The following is an 18,016-nucleotide window of genomic DNA, read 5'->3' as shown; positions in this document are numbered from 1 at the left end:
TTCTTGCTTTTTTGATGATCTATCACATGTTGGAAATTTGATCTCTGGTTCCTCTGCCTTTTCTAAAACCAGCTTGAACATCTGGATGTTCATGGTTCATGTATTGCTGAAGCCTGGCTTGGAGAATTTTGAGCATTATTTTACTAGCGTGTGAGATGAGTGCAATTGTGTGGTAGTTTGAGCATTCTTTGGCATTGCCTTTCTTTGGGATTGGAATGAAAACTGACCTTTTCCAGTCCTGTGGCCACTGCTGAGTTTTCCAAATTTGCTAGCATATTGAGTGTAGCCGTTTCACAGCATCGTCTTTCAGGATTTGAAATAGCTCAACCGGAATTCCATCACCTCCACTAGCTTTGTTCGTAGTGATGCTTTCTAAGGCCCATTTGACTTCACATTCCAGGATGTCTGGCTCTAGGTGAGTGATCACACCATCGTGATTATCTGGGTCATGAAGACCTTTTTTGTACAATTCTTCCTGTATTCTTGCCACATCTTCCTAATATCTTCTGCTTCTGTTAAGTCCCTACCATCTCTGTATTTTATTGAGACCATCTTTGCATGAAATGTTCCCTTGGTATCTTTAATTTTCTTGAAGAAATTTCTAGTCTTTCCCATTCTACTGTTTTCCTCTATTTCTTTGCATTGATCGCTGAGGAAGGCTTTCTTATCTCTCCTTGCTATTCTTTGGAACTCTGCATTCAAATGGGTGTATCTTTCCTTTTCTCCTTTCCTTTTCACTTCTCTTCTTTTCACATATATACATATCAAAGGTATAATTCATGAAAATTTTCTAAACTGAAGGATATAAATTTCCAAATTTAGAGGGTGTGTCAAGTATCCAGCACAATGGATGGAAACAAGTCCACACTGACCCACCACTGTGAAATTTCAGATCAGTGGGAACAAAAATAAACTTCCAGAAGTGAAAAAGGTTATAAACAAACATTAGGGTTACATTGCACTTCTAAACAGCAACACTGGAATCAAGAAGACAGCAAAGCAATATTCATAAATTCTGAGGAAAAAAAAATCATTTCAATCTAAAATTCTATATCTAAATTAGCTGTTAACTGGGTAAAAGGGATATTTTAGACATACAGGATCTCAACAAATTTAGCTCTTATGCACCCTTCTTCAGAAAGCTTTTGGAGGATGGCTATCCAAAAATGTGGGAGCAAGTGAAGGAGGAACACACAGTAAGGTTGTGTTATGTGTTCAGAATATCCCCTGCCCTTGTCCATCAGAATTACGATTTTATTATATTTCCCCTCCCACTGACATCAAACTTGGCTATTGCATTGCTTTGAACAATTAAATGCAAATGGAAATTATGGATATCTTTGCTCTTTTCTTTCCCAAAAGGTGGGTGTGGGCCAGATCAGGACCGCGCGCGGATCCTGGGAAGAAGCTAACATGGAGCAGATCTGCAGCCAACCTACAGAGGATAGCTACTGAAGTGAGAAAAAAACCTTTTTTATTGTTAGCCCCTGAAATGTTGGAATCATCACTGGAAAAAAAGAAGATAAAAGAAAGGAAAAACATCAAAAGCTAAGACATGTAGGATTCTGGAAATGAGATCTGACACAAGAAAGAGACATGTAAACTATCAGAATAATGGCGAAGTTTGATCCCAGAATTACAGCTGTGAAGCAAGTCTAGAGAAGCATCAAAGTCAAAATGGTGAAAACCAGAAGGCTCTCACGTGTTTCACAAGAAGGTGAAATTGATAGACTACCTAATGTGTCCGACTACATTGTAAAGAAATACACCTTTAGAGGTGAATTTGGCTGTGACCTGCTGATAACTGAAATGAAGTGAAAAGTAAAAGCAAAGTGTGTGTTTATAACTTTGCGTGTTGGTGCTCAGTCGCTTCAGTCATGTCTGACTCTTTGACCCTACAGACTGCAGCCCACCAGATTCCTCTGTCCATGGGATTCTCCAGGCAAGAATACTGGAGTGGGCTGCCACGCCCTCCTCCAGGGGATCTTCCTGAACCGGGGATTGAACCCACGTCTCCTGCTTTGCAGGTGGATTCTTTACCACTGAGCCACCAGAGATGCCCCATCTATAACTCCACGAAAAACAAAAAGGAAAGGTATCATAGTATGTAGGCATTTACATAGTCATAATAGCATACATATTGATTTGATTTAACCAACAAAATGATATATCTGTATTGGAAGAGTGGATAGAAAAGTGTGTAAGTGTGCAATTGGAGTGGGCTGGGGTTAAGGCAGTTGAAAGTAGCAATATAAGCATATCATTTAGAAATGCTGAAACAAATACTAAAAGAAACAGCTGAAGTAGCTGACAGTTATTTGCTCTGGGGGAGGGTTTCGAGAAAGTCGGGGCCTAGGGAATTGCTGTTTTCCTTCATAGACCTTGTAGAACTTTTTGACTTCAGAACATTGCAGCACAGGGGCATCTTGAGGCTTAAGAATCCAAAAGATACAAGAAGAAAATTAATGTAATAAACCAATGCGGTACACATTTACACACACACACACAGAAGGAAGAAGGTAGGAAGGAAGGGCAGGAGGAAGAGGGAGTATGAAAACATTTGTAAACTGTATAGCACTGGGTCATTTGTAGAGACATGATGGACCTAGAGACTGTCATACAAAGGGAAGTAAGTCAGAAAAACAAATATCATGTATTAATGAATATATGTGGAATCTGAAAAAAATTGTTATAGATGATCTTGTTTACAAAGCAGAAATAGAGACACAGAGAACAAATGTATGGATACCAAGGGGGAAAGTAGGGATGGGATGAATTGGGAGATTGGGATTGACATACATACACTATTGATACTATGCACAAAATAGATAACTAATGAGAACTGTATAGCACAGGGAACTCTACTCAGTGCTCTGTGGTGACCTAAGTGGGAAGGAAATCCAAAAAAGAGGGCATACATGAATATGTATAGCTGATGCGCTTTGCTGTACAGCAGCAGCTCACACAAAGTTGTAAAGCAACTCTACTCCAATAAAATTTCTTCTAAAACTATAACGTGCTGGGAACATTTACAGTGACTGGAATCAAGTTAGAAGTCTGAGTAGTGTGGAAGCAGGACAGTGTAATGGTAAGAGCATACTCTCTAGTTTCAGACAGCCCATGGTTCAAATTCTAGCTCTGCTCCATACTACCTCTGTGACCATGAGACTTCTGCTAAACCTCGGTTTTTTTCCACCTGTAAAACAAGGATAATAGACCTTCTCTTATAGAGCTGCTGTGAGAATGAAATGAAGAAAATACTGGGAAACTTTTCGCTAACATTAATCTTTTGTTCCCTCATCTTCCCTATGGATTGCTGCTGTTGCTGCTGCTGCTGCTGCTGCTGCTGCTGCATCGCATCAGTCGTGTCCAACTGTGCGACCCCATAGACAGCAGCCCACCAGGCTCCCCCGTCCTTGGGATTCTCCAGGCAAGAACACTAGAGTGGGTTGCCATTTCCTTCTCCAATGCATGGAAGTGAAAAGTGAAAGTGAAGTCGCTCAGTCGTGTCCGACCCTCAGCGACCCCATGGACTGCAGCCCACCAGGCTCCTCCATCTATGGGATTTTCCAGGCAAGAGTACTGGAGTGGGGTGCCATTGCCGGATGACTAAAGGACAATCAGTAGGAGGGGACATTTGAAGCAAAAATCTGAGGTGATATGCAAACTGCAGAACCAACCTCAGAATAATTAAAAACAGTGTATTGTGGTCGCTTCAGCAGCAGTAATTGTCATGCCAGCTGCCTTAGAGCTACAGCTGTTTCTTTCCTCTCCCTGTCCTTTTCCCTTTCCTTTTCCTCCTTCATTTCTAACCATTGTCATCACCATTATCTTGTAATGCACGCTGAACATCTCATTCATTCAGCAAATGTTAATTGACTGCCGAGTACACTCCTTAGAGTCTCTGATTTCCAAATGCTCAGTTTATCTGCCTACATAATTTAGACAACAGATTATGATTGTAGGTATGAAAAGGAATTCTTTTCTGCAACAAGAAATAGTTATGATCAATGATAGTTAGGGAGGCTCATTAACTCAAGAGCAACCACAATGATAATTGAGCAGTATCCACTTCTCATAGTTGGAGAAGGGGGCAACAGAGGATGAGATGGTTGGATAGCATCACCGACTCAATGGACTTGAGTTTGCGCAAACTCTGAGAGGTAGTGCAGGACAGAAGCTTGGTGTGCTGCAGTCCATGGGGTCACAGAGTTGGACATGACTGAGTGACTGGACAACAACAACAACTCTCATAGAAGATCAGTTTCCTTTGCAACTAGTGCAATTCTGATTCCAAAAGCCATTGTGCTTCCCTAATCTTGGTAATCAAAAAATGTGAACTTCCAAAGTAGATTTTTATGTCATGTTAAATAAGCCTAGTTCTCCCTTGCATGTTAGGAAGCAGTTTTTTCCTGGACATAAGAGAAAGGGAGAGAGAGAAGGAAGCTTTCAATCTCTTAGAGTTTACTGCCTGGAGAAATCTAATAATTCTGTAGGAACATAGTTCTTTTTATTTTTTTTCTCATACCTATCACTCAGACATATTGCTCGGACTGATTTAAGGTATTCTTAAAGATCACCATTCCTTCATTGAGAAAATGTCCAGAAGATCAACGGTGCTTTCTGTTCCACAAAGTTTAGAAGATGAAAGAAACTACTTAAAGGACTACCTCACTCCTTCATAAACATCCTGGTATTCTTTTCTTCCTCCCCCTTCCAGTTAGACAAGAAGTTTCTACACAAACCACCCCTTGGACCATCCTAACCAATCTTTACCCCAACATCCAGTGTAATTTGCCATTGCTGCTGTGATTCCAGTAACACGCTCCAATTCTGACACAGATTACCTGGATTAACTAAGCACAATTTAGGTAAACTCTCTAACCAGAGTTATTTCTCCTCGTCATCAACTGCTTCCCCAGGACACCCTCACTTCCCTATTTCTGTGTCCTTCCAATGTGTATCAGTGAGGCAAGGATTTGCTCCCAGAACCTGCAGTTGGGTCCACCTTGTACTATCTTGACCCAGTGTACCTTGTCCACTTACTGTTAACCAGAAGGTGTTGGCCCTGTCTCAAGATAAGACAGCCATTCAGCCAACCTACTGGGAAGGATGTGTACTCATAAGAAAGTAAGAAGCCTGATCTTTGAGATCAGGCAGCATATACATGCATGACTCTATACCCCTCCTTACTCATACTGGTCTGCCTATAAAAAGGCAGACATATATTTATTTCCATACTTTGAGTCACTAACTGGGTTTGACAGGCTATTGTTCTATTATGAATAATTAGCTCCACTGGCTGAAATTTTAGGAAAATAATATTTTGCATTTTGGGGTATAATAATGACTAATGATACTTTATGTATATAAACATACTGTATGTATGCATGCATGTATGTATACTGTATGTATGTACTGTATGTATGTATGCTGTGTGTGTTCGTCACTTGGTCATGTCCGACTCTTTTTGACCCTGTTAGGTAGGTAGAATAGGGAAAAGGAGTCCAAAATGGCGGTGGCTAAAAGACAAGGAAGGTCCAAGGACCAGAGTGAAGACTTCAGGCAGAACAAACAGCACTCCTGGCTAAGCCAAATTTGCATAGGGCAGGCCCAGGTAGAGGAAAAAAAACATATAAAAGGAGGAGCCAAAGCGCGTTCTCTTGGACTGTCTCCCGCGTGCGTGCGTGCGCTCTTTTCTCTCTCTCTCTCTCTTTCTCTCTCTCTCTCTTTCTCCCTCCCCATGCACTCCTCCACTCCCTTCTCTTCGAGTCTTGGATTCTCCTGCTGTCTTATAAATAAAATAGAGCTGTAACACTGATTTGCCTAAGAACTGTAGCATGGTTTGTCCAAGACCTGAGAGCTGTGATGCGCCGAGGGCTTTAACGTCCGTTGCTCCAAATCTTTGTTGTGACGAGACAAAGAACCGAGGAACATACAATCACGTGACAACCCCATGGTCAAAACAGTAACAGCCCACCAGACTCCTCTGTCCATGGAATTTTCCAGGCAGGAATACTGGAGTGGGTAGCCTATCCCTTCTCCAGGGGATCTTCCCAACCCAGGAATGAAACCCGGGTTTCCTGCACTGCAGGCAGATTCTTTACTGTCTGAGCCACCAGGCAAGCTAGGCACCATATTGAGTGCTATAAACTAACTCATTTAATCCTCACAACTAGCCACTGAAGTAGGCACGGTTTTATCCCCACTTCACAAATGAGAAGATCAAAGCACAGAGAGGTCAAGTAACTCACAAGGTCACACAGCTAGTGGAACTGGGCATTAAACCAAGCAATCCTCAAGGTCCACCAAGCTCTACCGCCCCTAGGAAACTAAGACAGGGATCTTTAGATCTTCCTTCAAAATGGTCTTTGTAATCCTTAAAATAAAGTCCAAAATGATTTCTCTCAGTGAATCAAGCAACTCCTAGTGCATCTGACTTCATCTTTACAATACATTTGCTAATGTAAACAGGAAAGCAGCCAACTACTACTGAAGTGTGTATTGTATTTATTAACAATACTATAAAATTCTGATGAAAACCCCTATTGTAATTCAGACTTGTGGGGGGTTTTTGTTGGCATTCAGAAACTGGTCCAGCTGTTTCTCCAGCTGCCTGGTAATTCGACAGGAACAAAATCAGTGAATCCGTTCAAATTCTAAATTTTGAAAAGGACAATGTATTTCCTTTTGTCTTCATAAGACACCTACATTTAAATTACAATGCAAAAGCAACCAGACACTGTGTGAACACATTTGCATAATTGGTGTCAGGGGTCTAAAGCAGAAGCAAAAGGGGGCCAGAAATTAATGGAACTGATAGAGCTGATTATTCTATCCACCTTAGCATCTTTTCAAACCCTTTATAATGGAGACATTAAATTGCTATGCAAATCTCCTTTAAATCTAGCTACATTATTAAGGGCTTAATTAGGTTAAAGAAGGAAAAATGCAACCATAAGGTTTTGCATGTTTGGATCTTTGCCTTTTTGTTTTGAACATGTATGATAAAACATGTGCCCATTGCTGCAAAGATTTCATGCCATTCAGCGCTTCTTTCTGACCCATTTGCTCACAAAGCCTGCCACATCTGTTATACTAAACAGCGAGTTCATCGGCCAGAAGGCTAACATGGATAATTTAAAGCAAAATTTTAAGAAGCTGAACATCTGCAGTAAATGTGGCCTATGTCCTTCATAGATTTTAGCTGTTCGTTGTGGAGAACACTCGTAATCAGGGATAATTGCTCAAAAGGAACAGAGACCCACTGAAATTAGCTCAAGCACAAGGGGTAATGATTAAAAGGATACAGGAGTGTCTTGTAGAACCAAAGATGGTGGGACAACTAGGTCTGGATATGGAACTTCACATGTCAAGGGACTTGACCTGGAACTCGAAAGTCACGGACTAAAGGTAGTCTTTTCATCTCTTCTAAGCTCAGTAATATCTTTTTTTTCTCTTGAAGATTGGCTTTCTCTGCTGCTCCCTTGGTAGAAGACAGCAGTCTAGCCCCAGCTCTTTGTCACTTACTAGCTCCACTGCCCAAGATAAACTAGATAGAGATAATATCCCAATTCCAAATATCCAGGAGAGAGAATATAATTAGCCCAACCTCACTCAGGACAAGATTCTACTTCTTGCCCAGTGAGCTATGGTTTTGGGAGCAGCATCATATGACACTCAGTTGCTCTCCTCCCGTTAGTGAGTGGGGCCCATAGGCATTTTGAAAAGGATTCATTATAATGTAATGTTGCCCCTCTTGTGGAATTAGATGAATTGTCTAATTCATGAGTTAGCATTTAAATTTTCTTAGATTCACATTTTATCCCTCTCTGCATCTATCTACCCTTGTCTCTATAGATAATCTTAAACACTTGATTTTCTCATTTCTGCATGTGCCTAAATCATCAACAGGGTTGACAAGCTAGTTGTGAGCATTTATCAACTTGCACAACTGATGCTGACTCTCTCCTTCTCATGAAGAATTTCCTAGAAATTTTGCTTTCCAGCTTCAAGAAATTTCACAAGCAATGCCTGCAAATATCTCCACCCTTGCCCTTAAACTAAGCGCTCTGTGGCCAAAAATAACAACAAGAAAGACAATCTACACCTTTTAGTCAGAACCTCCAAAAAAGTGAGACCAGTATAAATGCCATCTCTTGTGAAGATATAGAAAAGGAAAATATAAAGTGATACCCTTTTTAATCAACACATTATAATTTTGATTTCCTGGCTGGAAATGGAGTCACTTCATTAAAATACAGACCCATCATGGTCAATTCCAAGTGACGTTTCAGGAAAGAATAAGTGGTGGTACATTTAATGACTGAATTCGGCCATGCTAATCCTTTGCCACTGTCATTTAGCTACCAAGATCCCTTTCTGAGAAGAAGAAAGGACTTCATCTTCTGAATTAAAAAAAAAAAATTATGTAAGTTTTAATTTTCACAATGTATGTGAAAGTGTTCCCCTGGCATCTAGAGTTCCCCTGGGTATAGAGGATAAAGAAGATTCCATGCTGAATAGCTTTTTAACTCAGTAGAGAATTTAAAATTTTAGGAGCTGAAGATAGAGATGATTTCTAAATTGCATCTATGCAGAAAATGCTGACTGTGGGTACTAACCCAGGAATAACTAGAGCCATATTTTTTCCCTTCTTGTGTTTTCCAAATGAGTCATAAAAGACCCTCTGCATTCAAATCGTGTGTCATGAAATGGGAAAGATAAGATACAGAAATTGGACATTGCTCTCTCTCCTTGATGAATCCAGCTTTTTGTTACCTGGTGTGAGGCCAGAATAGCCCTTCTAAAATAGAAGTGAGTTGTACTCCACGCCAGCCTTTTCCAGCACACTGTGCTATTTCTCTGCTATTTATGTGGCACCTCTCCTGGGGGAAGCAATGCTGCTTTGTCTTGGAGAATGTCTAGTCCAGTGGTTCTTAACCCCATCTGCGAATTAGGATTACCTGGGAGCTTTTTCAGGATGGGGAACACGTGTATACCTGTGGCGGATTCATGTTGATATACGGCAAAACCAATACAATATTGTAAAGTTAAAAAATAAAATAAAAAATAAATTAATTTAAAAAATAAAAAATACCAAATTGTGGATTCTACCAGTTAAATTAGAATCTCTGAGAACCACACTGGGGTATCAGTATTTTTAAAAAGCTCTCCAGGAGCTTCAAATATGCTACCAGAGTTGAGAATCTCTGGATTAGACTCTTTAAAGATAGGCTGACCATTACTTTTTGCCAACAGACCAATGTTTCTCAACCTTTATTTCATTATTGTATTCCAATGAGCATTTTCAGACTTTTTTTCCTAGTTCTCCACCCCATGTGTTAGTCGCTCAGTCATGTCTGACTCTTTGCAACCCCACAGACTGTAGCCCCCCAGGCTCCTCTGTCCATGGGGATTCTCCAGGCAAGAATACTGGAGTGGGTTGCCATGCCCTCCTCCAGGGAATCTTCCCAACCCAGGGATTGAAATCAGGTCTCTCGCATTGTAGGCAGATTCCTTACCATTTGAGCCACCAGAAAAGCCGCTAGGGAAGCCCAGTTCCCCACCCCTAGCCCCGTGAAAATTTAATACCACAGATATATTGTATATTTGTTATGTATTGTATGTATATCTCTGCTTTATACATAAGAGTAAGGCCCTTCTGCCCTCTAAGAATCGACTTTTGCCCCATTGGGGGCAATATTCTTTCCTTTGAGAATGTATGTAGTAGACTGAACAAATCAGTCCAGTTGGAAGGGCCAGTTGTGCTGCAGTGACAAGCAACCCCAAAATTTCAGTGGCTTCAGACAATAAAAGTTCACATCTTGTTTGCACAACATGGGCGACAGAGGCCAGGAAAAGAGACTCTACGTCACAAACCTTTACTCCAGCACCCAGGCTGCTGGAGCAACTTCTATCTGGAATATTACTGGTAATCATGGCAGAGGAAAAAGGGAACATGAAAAAAGCCTGCTTTGACTCTTAAAACTTATGCCAGAGGAGCCCCCAAAGCTTCTACTCACATATCAAAGGCCAGAGTAAGACATGGTGACGTCTGAGTTCACGAGGATGGGTAAATGTGATCCTCCCACAAGCAGGGGAACCAGATATTGATGAGCAATCTACCAAGCAGGAAATCTTCTCAGACAATGAATCACACACGCTCTTATTGGTCACTAAGAGCATCTTTCTTGGTTGCTGTGCACTTGGCTCCAGAGCAAAGAAGGGCATGACAGGACACCGGTGCTGCTATTCCCTTCTTGGTTTTTACACTAATTTTTAACTTGAATTCATGTGAAATTAAGAAAACACAGTGGTCTTTTTAAAACTATTTTTTCACAGTTCTACTAACTCTGTAGTAATGATCATGGCGTTCTGCCTGCATTATTGACAAGATTCCTTTCATGGGCCTCTCCTATAGTGTCTTGGAACACATTGAGTTTTCCTCAGTGACTTCTGATCAGGTTTCATATTTCCAATTTGAGCTTTGGGAGGACTCATTACCTACACTATATACCCTGTGCAAAACTTATTGTAGCTTCAAACCCAGAAAATGCAGGTCAACGTCTCATTTCTTTTATCAGTCAAATTTCTGCCAGGACTAGACAGAAATCAAGATTTCTAAGCCTCATGAAGGAAATGGTCAGAATTATAAGCCATGATGACTGGACACATTGCCAACTGCCATAACATAGAATGAAGTTTGGATACCAAATACCAAAAAAAAAAAAAAAAAAAAAGAATGTAACTTCATAGGTGAAATCAGGCGCATCATGTGGAAATCACAAGGGGGCCCTAAATATTGTGAGTCTCATAACGTCAATTCAACTCTTCCCTGCCAAAGAATTTGCTTGCCAGTGCTGGAGATGCAGGAGACATGGGTTTGATCCCTGGGTCAGGAAGATCCCCTGGAGGACAGTATGGCAACCCACTCCAGTGTTCTTGCTTGGAGAATCCCATGGACAGAGGAGCCTGATATGCTACAGTCCATGGGGTCATGAAGAATTGGAAGCGACTTAGTGACTGAACAACAACAACTGAGGGTCCTAAAAAGAAAAATGCTTGTAGAAAGTAAGGATTTTAACTCGAATTGACGTTATCACTCACAATATTTAATATGATGTCTGTCTTGTTTCTTGTTGCACTTAGGCACAGCTACTGCCACTGGTTACCAAAAGACCTTTTGAACTATAAATTGATCTAAAAGCTTGGAAGGTTTTAAAGAGTTCTTTGGTTCGGAAAAGCAAAAACCGAGTTCTTGGTCCTTGCTCTATGTTCTGTGTTAGAGAATAAACCCTTTACTCCAAAGGATCCCAAACAGATCACTATAGTTCAAAGTTATTGGAGCTTTATCTGGCAAAGTCCATCATGTGTTTCTCACATATCTCTTTTACTCTGGGTTGCCTGGGTTCTCTTTGGGGATAGAATTTCCCTTCCATAGCCCTTCTCACTCATATTCCATTCCTTGCCCCAGGTCCCATCCCTGCTTCAATAATCTCAGGCTTTGAAGACATTAAAAAGAGTTTTCTTCCTAAGATCTGATCATGTTATGACTTTCTTCAGTTGCATCCCCTCCTAGGTCATGGAGAAGCCTATTTCTGAACACCACAAAGAAGGGTCATTCTCTTCTTCAAAGATGTCACCATTTATAAAGTTTTCATTCTAGAAGATACATTTTATTACATAGAAAGTCTAAAAATTATTCTCCTTATGTCTCTAGAATTTAGTGACAATGACTAGAACACGTTTGTTTATCATCTGTTTCCAGCTGGGAATCTACAAGGTTTGAGAAACCCAAACATGATCCCCTCAACACATTTTACAAAGGCACTATCAAAAGACCCAGGCTTTTTTCTAGCAGCCCACGTCCTCTTGGAGCCACAGGGACTCCATAGAAGCCCTTAACCGCGTCCTACAGCCTCAGATCAGTCTGTTGCAAAAGGAAATTTTTGTGCAGGACAGAGTTGGATGCACATTTTCACAAAACTGGACCCAGCCCTTTATACCTTCACAGAGAGGGGTGACCCATAGGTTTCCAGAAAGCACCCTGCCTTGTGCTTCCATTCGTTGCTTCAGACCTTGATCTATGCCTACTGTTTGTCCATACAGTTACCGCTCTGTCTGGTGTAGTTCTTTGTTCACTTCTGGTTTTCATCCTGGATCAGGAATCTTTAACGTGGCATTTTAGTAAAAGGGCCTGATTCTTCTCTGGGAGGGCCTGAGTCTTCAAAGTCCACCCTGGATAATTAGGGAAGTGTAGCTGGTGGCTCAAACATTAAAGAATCTGCCTGCAATGCAGGAGACCTGGGTTCAATCCCAGGGTCAGTTAGATCCCCCAGAAAGGGAAACGGCAGCCCACTCTTGCCTGGAGAATTCCGTGGACAGAGGAGCCTGGCAGGCTACACAGTCCAGGGGATCTTAAAGAGTCAGACACAACTGAGCGACTTTCACTTTTTTTTGCATCAGGCCTTGGGGAGACTGTCGAAGAGTAAGCAATACCGCCGCCTTGTGGAAGATAATGGTTATATTCTTTGTGGAGAAAATTTTTTAAAAGCAACCTTTGAAAGTGAGATTTGAAGTGGTTTTGGAGATTTGCTTGTCATTTTATATCTTTGTGCATTGCTTGGACTTTTGTCATTTATACAATGAATCATATTCTAAAGTAAGTTTAGTCCATTGCGTGCGTTAGTCGCTCAGTCATGTCTGACTCTTGAGACCACCATGGACTGTAGCCTGCCATGCTCCTCTGTCCATGGGATTCTCCAGGCAAGAATGGAGTGGGTAGCCATTCCTGTTTCCCAGGGATCTTCCCGACCCAGGAATCCAACCCTCATCTTCTGCATTGCAGGCAGATTCTTTACCATCTGAGCCATTACTCCATCAATAAGTGAAATAAATTTCAAAAAGTAAAAAAAGTAGGGTATTTTAAAGTATCCAATCATTTGTCATTTAAAGTTTGTCCTGGCTCTATCTCTGTGTAACTTAAATAATTTGAATCTGTTTCCTCATTAATAAAATGTGGGATTTGGCTTTGATGACACAATAATTATTATTACTATTATTATAAATAATTATAATAATAAATAATTATTTGGGCTTCCCTCTATTGTCTTTCAATTAATTTTTTTCCTAGTCTTCTTTTTACCAGATATAGTAAACATAAGTTGATACGTTTGAAACTCACATAACAGAAAAATGGAAATTTTTTAGTATTGAAAGTTAAATCAAGAAAGTCATTTGAACCTGGTGGTTCTCAAACCTAATATGCTAGCTCCATATTAGAATCCTTCTGGGAAGCTTTAAAAATGTTAATACCTGGGTCCCACTGTGGACCAATTATATTAGAATCTCTGAAAGTGGGGTATTGGCGATAGACATCTTTTAAAAGCTTGATTCTAACGTGCAACTAAGACTGAGAACTACTGCTTTAAGTTTTTGTTTAGTCACCAAGTAACATCTGATGCTTTGGGACCCCATGGACTGTAGCCTGCCAGGCTCCTCTGTCCATGGGATTTCCAAGGCAAGAATACTGGAGTGGGTTGGCATTTCCTTTTCCAGGGACCTTCCTGACCCAAGGATTGGACCCATGTCAACTCACATCTCCTGCATGGGCAGGGGATTCTTTACCGCTGAGCCACCAGGAAAGCCCACCAGGCAAAATTGTTCCCTGGCCTAAAAAACATCTCCTTTACAGAGTTTAAAATTCCACTACCAAGTCACAAGTTAGATGAATGATTATCCTGTTTTCAAAGTAAATATACCCAGAAAGACAAAATTAAGTAAAAGCTTCCATTCAAATTAGCTTAGTAAGAGTACTTTCTTCCTAACACCTAGCTAAGGTCAGTCCCATGAAGAGGTTGAGAGTTTAAATAAGGTTAGAGGAAAAGAAAACTCAATATATCATGCAATACCTTGGGAGAGCTTAGGTCTGAAAAGACTGCCACAGGAAGAAATGAGCAACCAGAAATCATCATGAGGATGCCATGAATATGGAAGAGAATGAACCAGGGAGCAGCTGAAGAATGAAAAGGAGCAGACCAGTGAATCAAAGACTAATTGCAACTACTTAAAAATTTGTCTAGGTCAAAGGGTACAAACTTACAGTTATAAGATTAATAAGTTCCGGGGGTCTAAGTGTAGAGCTTGGAGATTATATTCAATAATACCATATTATATACTTGTAAGTTGCTAAGAGAGAAGATATTAAACGTTCTCACAAGAAAAAAAGAAATGGTAATTATGTGACATGATGATACTTTTGGCTAAAGCTACATTACTTTGCTGACAAAGGTCTGTCTGGTCAAAGCTATGGTTTTTATAGTCCTGTATGGATGTGAGAGATGGACTATAAAGAAGGCTGAGCGCCTAAGAATTGATACTTTTGAACCGTGGTGTTGGAGAAGACTCTTGAGAGTCCCTTGGACTGCAAGGAGATCAAACCAGTCAGTCCTAAAGGAAATCAGTCCTGAATATTCATTGAAAGGACTGATGCTGAAGCTGAAGCTCCAATGCTTTGGCCACCTGATGTGAAGAGCTGACTCATCGGAAAAGACCCTGATGCTGGGAAAATTGAAGGCAGGAGAAGGGGACAACAGAGGATGAGATGGTTGGATGGCATCACTGACTCAACGGACATGAATTTGAGTCAGCTCTGGGAGTTGGTGATGGACAGGGAAGCCTAGTGTGCCGCAGTCCATGGGGTCGCAGAGTCAGACGTGACTGAGCGACTGAACCAGACTGAACTGAACTGAAGGTGATAATCATTATGCAATATATACATACATCAGTCAACATACGTACACCTTAAATTTACAATGTTATATGCCAATTATATTTCAGTAAAGCTGGGATTTCTTTGGAAGGAATGATGCTAAAGCTGAAACTCCAGTACTTTGGCCACCTCATGTGAAAAGTTGACTCATTGGAAAAGACTGATGCTGGGAGGGATTGGGGGCAGGAGAAGAAGGGGATAACAGAGGATGAGATATCTGGATGGCATCACTGACTCGATGGACGTGAGTCTGAGTGAACTCCGGGAGTTGGTGATGGACAGGGAGGCCTGGCGTGCTGCGATTCATGGGGTCACAAAGAGTTGGACACGACTGAGTGACTGAACTGAACTGAAAGCTGGAAAATTTTTATCTACAAATTTCCCTTAATCTAATCTGTAATGTAATGATTTCTTTAATAATATCAAATCTTTCAGGTTGAGTAGAGGAGATTAGCTATGCAAAGCTAGTATTCAGAGCATCTTAGTATGATTTCTATATATTATTTCATTAGTCAAATATTTATGTACTTTTTAAATATAGCATTTAAAAAATTTAATCTGTAAAATTTCATGAAGTACATATTATTATCCCCACTTTACAGATGAAAACACTGGGTTTAAAGGAAATGGTATCAACCTTTTTGTTTTGTCACAGTGAAAAGAAGCTTGATCGAAAGATAATTCATTGATTAGCTCTAGTAATTTTCTGGTGGAGTCTTTAGAGTTTTCTATGTAGAGGATCATGTCATCTGCAAACAGTGAGATTTTTACTTCTTTTCCAATTTGGATTCCTTTTATTTCTTTGTCTGCTCTGATTGCTGTGGCCAAAACTTCCAAAACTATGTTGAATAGTAATGGTGAAAGTCGGCACCCTTGTCTTGTTCCTGACTTTAGGGGAAATGCTTTCAGTTTTTCACCATTGAGGATAATGTTTGCTCTGGGTTTGTCATATATAGCTTTTATTATGTTGAGGTATGTTCCTTTTATTCCTGCTTTCTGGAGAGTTTTTATCATAAATGGATGTTGAATTTTGTCAAAGGCTTTCTCTGCAACTATTGAGATAATCATATGGCTTTTATTTTTCAATTTGTTAATATGGTGTATTACATTGACTGATTTGAGGATATTGAAGAATCCTTGCATCCCTGGGATAAAGCCCACTTGGTCATGGTGTATGATCTTTTTAATGTGTTGTTGGATTCTGATTGCTAGAATTTTGTTAAGGATTTTTGCATCTGTGTTTATCAGTGATATTGGCCTGTAGTTTTCTTTTTTTGTGGGATCTTTGTCAGGTTTTGGTATTAGGGTGATGGTGGCCTCATAGAATGAGTTTAGAAGTTTACCTTCCTCTGCAATTTTCTGGAAGAGTTTGAGTAGGATAGGTGGCAGCTCTTCTCTAAATTTTTGGTAGAATTCAGCTGTGAAGCCGTCTGGACCTGGGCTTTTGTTTGCTGGAAGATTTCTGATTACAGTTTCAATTTCCGTGCTTGTGATGGGTCTGTTAAGATTTTCTATTTCTTCCTGGTTCAGTTTTGGAAAATTGTGCTTTTCTAAGAATTTGTTCATTTCTTCCAAGTTGTCCATTTTATTAGCATATAATTGCTGATAGTAGTCTCTTATGATCCTTTGTATTTCTGTGTTATCTATTGTAATCTCTCCATTTTCATTTCTAATTTTATTGATTTGATTTTTCTCCCTTTGTTTCTTGATGAGTCTGGCTAATGGTTTGTCAATTTTATTTATCCTTTCAAAGAACCAGCTTTTGGCTTTGTTGATTTTTGCTATGGTCTCTTTTGTTTCTTTTGCATTTATTTCTGCCCTAATTTTTAAGATTTCTTTCTTTCTACTAATCCTGGGGTTCTTCATTTCTTCCTTTTCTAGATGCTTTAGGTGTAGAGTTAGGTTATTTATTTGACTTTTTCTTGTTTCTTGAGGTATGCCTGTATTGCTAAGAACCTTCCCCTTAGCACTGCTTTTACAGTGTCCCACAGGTTTTGGGTTGTTGTGTTTTCATTTTCATTCGTTCCTATGCATATTTTGATTTCTTTTTTTATTTCTTCTGTGATTTGTTGGTTATTCAGCAGCGTGTTGTTCAGTCTCCATATGTTGGAATTTTTAATAGTTTTTTTCCTGTAATTGAGATCTAATCTTACTGCATTGTGGTCAGAAAAGATGCTTGGAATGATTTAAATTTTTTTGAATTTACCAAGGCTAGATTTATGGTCCAGGATGTGATCTATCCTGGAGAAGGTTACGTGTGTGCTTGAGAGAAAGGTTAAATTCATTGTTTTGGGGTGAAATGTCCTATAGATATCAATTAGTCTAACTGGTCTATTAAAATCAGCACACAGAAATCCCTTGCATTCCTATACACTAATAATGAGAAAATAGAAAGAGAAATTAAGGAAACAATTCCATTCACCATTGCAACGAAAAGAATAAAATACTTAGGAATATATCTACCTAAAGAAACTAAAGACCTATATATCAGTTCAGTTCAGTTCAGTTGCTCAGTCGTGTCCAACTCTTTGTGATCCCATGAATTGCAGCACGCCAGGCCTCCCTGTCCATCACCAAATCCCGTTCACTCAAACTCACATCCATCAAGTCGGTGATGCCATCCAGCCATCTCATCCTCTGTCGTCCCCTTCTCCTCCTGCCCCCAATCCCTCCCAGCATCAGAGTCTTTTCCAATGAGTCAACTCTTCGCATGAGGTGGCCAAAGTACTGGAGTTTCAGCTTTAGCATCATTCCTTCCAAAGAACACCCGGACCAATCTCCTTTAGAATGGACTGGTTGGATCTCCTTGCAGTCCAAGGGACTCTCAAGAGTCTTCTCCAACACCACAGTTCAAAAGCATCAATTCTTCAGCACTCAGCTTTCTTCACAGTCCAACTCTCACATCCATACATGACTACTGGGAAAACCATAGCCTGACTAGACCTATATATAGAAAACTATAAAACACTGGTGAAAGAAATCAAAAAGGACACTAATAGATGGAGAAATATATCATGTTCGTGGATCAGAAGAATCAATATAGTAAAAATGAGTATACCACCCAAAGCAATCTATAGATTCAATGCAATCCCTATCAAGCTACCAATGGTATTTTTCACAGAGCTAGAACAAATAATTTCACAATTTGTATGGAAATGCAAAAAACCTCGAATAGCCAAAGCAATCTTGAGAAAGAAGAATGGAACTGGAGGAATCAACCTGCCTGACTTCAGGCTCTACTAC

This window comes from Bos grunniens, chromosome 21, assembly GCF_055505025.1.
Source record: "Bos grunniens cultivar Pamir isolate PY7600 chromosome 21, Bosgru_T2T1.0, whole genome shotgun sequence".
Lineage (NCBI taxonomy): Eukaryota > Metazoa > Chordata > Mammalia > Artiodactyla > Bovidae > Bos > Bos grunniens.
This window is presented reverse-complemented; position numbering follows the sequence as displayed.